The sequence below is a fragment of the Cavia porcellus genome, unplaced genomic scaffold (genome assembly GCF_034190915.1).
Source record: "Cavia porcellus strain 051 isolate PalLab524CR breed Dunkin Hartley unplaced genomic scaffold, mCavPor4.1 scaffold_1, whole genome shotgun sequence".
Taxonomy (NCBI): Eukaryota; Metazoa; Chordata; class Mammalia; order Rodentia; family Caviidae; genus Cavia; species Cavia porcellus.
Window position 1 is genome coordinate 193,512,172 of NW_026947484.1, and position 2,162 is coordinate 193,514,333.

Here is a 2,162-nt window from a genome sequence, read left to right on the forward strand (position 1 = left end):
AGCCTTCAAGAAACCTGCCAGCTAAACAGAAGGTCTCTGAGTCAGGTCTTTTTTTTTCAGGATGCTTGTAGCATGGCGAAAGAAATGGGTTAAAAAGGTGAGGAGGTCTTTCTCACCACTTGACAGCACCCTTCAGAACTACCTTGTGGTACATACAGTGCAAGGAAATCCTTGCCTGGTACTGTTAAGGGCATGCAAATGAGGTATTTATCAATGACATTTTGAAAAACACATAAAAACTCATGCCACACCAGGTGTAGTGGTGAACACTGTAAACCAGTGACCCTGAAGGCGGAGGCAGGAGGGCAAGACCAGCCTGTCTCAAGAAAGAGGATGAGGCTATCCCCAGTTTGAATAGGAAAAGCAATTTGCCACCTAGTTACCATCAGCAGGCAGGACTCACGGCCTCTGAATTTCAGAAGCTGTCAGTCTGGTTGGGAAAACATCGAGATGCAAGCCAACAGCATTCTAACAGCAAACTCCAGCTCACCCACTTTCTCAGCGCCTCCCAGGAAGACAATTTTTACAAAACTGATTCTCACCAAGCATTCAAGAGTTAAGTGCAGGGCAGAATTTGTCTTCTTTGCAGAATAGTGAGTAATCCAAAGAGGGCAGTGGCTTCTCACTTTCTGTCCCTCATGGAAAATGCAAGCATCATTTCTTCTAGAATCTAACACACTGGCCTCATTTTCCGAGTGCATCACTTTATTTCCCCACCTGTGGCCACACATTATAAGTCTTAAACACTGACAGTCCTAGGTTTCTTCAGTACACTCCAGGGCTCCCAGCAGCTTGCCTGGAAGTCACGGCCAGAGGAGTCCTGAGGTTTCGAATATTAAAAGCTTTCTCCACAGCCACAAGTTCCTTTGATATTTGGGTTATTGAAAGCAAACTCATTGGACAATTTGTCCTTAACATAGTGCACTTCTCCTCCTAAAAGTGTCGGCTGTGCTTTCTTCCAATGAACTCTGACTCCTGGGAACGTGTGCCAAGCACTTACCACCTTGAACAACTTCTTCACAGAATCTCCTTTTGTCTTCGTGTATTCTAGAGGGTAGGAAAGGCTGTTACAGCCCCTGATTCAGACACAGCTTTCAAACCTACATGCCCAGGCTTATCTTTAGGAAGGTGTTTCATCTTGTTTACTGCAGAAGGTGTCCGCATGAGGGTGGCACAGGTGGGCTGCAGTTTCCTCTTGCTCACAGCCTGGACAGTGGCTCGGACTAAGGAAGCCAATATCTTCACCTTCTGGGCACCCGGATCCCTCAACCTGGACCTCAGGCACTGTGTCCATGGGCACAATGGGTGCACTGATGCTAGAAGTTTTCTTGTCTCCATCACGATAAAGAAACAGGATGGGTCTTAGTCTGTTTTCTGTTGCTATAGCAAGGTAGCACAGACTGAATAACTTATAAAGAAAATTGGTATATTTAGCTCATGGTTCTAGAAATCCAAAAGTAGGGCACCAGTATTGATTTGGCATCTGGTGAAGGCCTTTCTGCTGAATATGACATAGCAGAGGGCATCCCATGCAGGAGAGGGAAGGCTAGCCAGAGGGAGCTCACTTTTATAACAAAGTCACTCAGGCAAGAATTCACAAATCCACTGATGTCTCAATCCATTCCTTGGATGTAAAAAGTGATAGAAAGCAGTCAACTTATTCTTGTCTCAGAGGTAAAAGCTTTTAACATGTAAATAGAATCATCCTTGGCAACCACGGGAATACTGGTTTCAGGATCCAAAACACACATGCAAATATCAAAGTCTGATGACATTCAAATCCTTTTTATAGAATGCTACAGTACTTGCATATAACCTACATACATACTCCTGTATCTTTTAAATAATCTCTGGTTTACCTGTAATACTTGATACAATATAAATCCTATCTAAATATACTGTGTTATTTAGATGATGATTAAAAACAGCCTGTACATTCAGTACAGACACAAATTTTTTTTTAATTTTAAAGATAGTAAAATCCAACAAAACAAGACAGAACAAAGAGTATTGAAACAATGCAGCAAAACTGGTACAGAACTTCAAAGCAGTATACCAAGAAAACAACAATGACTACCGTAGTATATCTTGTTATCTTCACAATAGTTGTCCATTCCATCAGGTAAAGCAAAATCAAACCAGTAACAAAACACAATAAAACC

The 2,162-nt window shown here is 42.3% G+C and overlaps 1 pseudogene; it reads right to left on the reverse strand.

Annotated features, from left to right (window-relative positions):
- Positions 1–496: 496 nt before the first annotated feature.
- Positions 497–1,841, reverse strand: LOC100724758 (iron-sulfur cluster assembly 1 homolog, mitochondrial-like; annotated as a pseudogene).
- Positions 1,842–2,162: the final 321 nt, after the last annotated feature.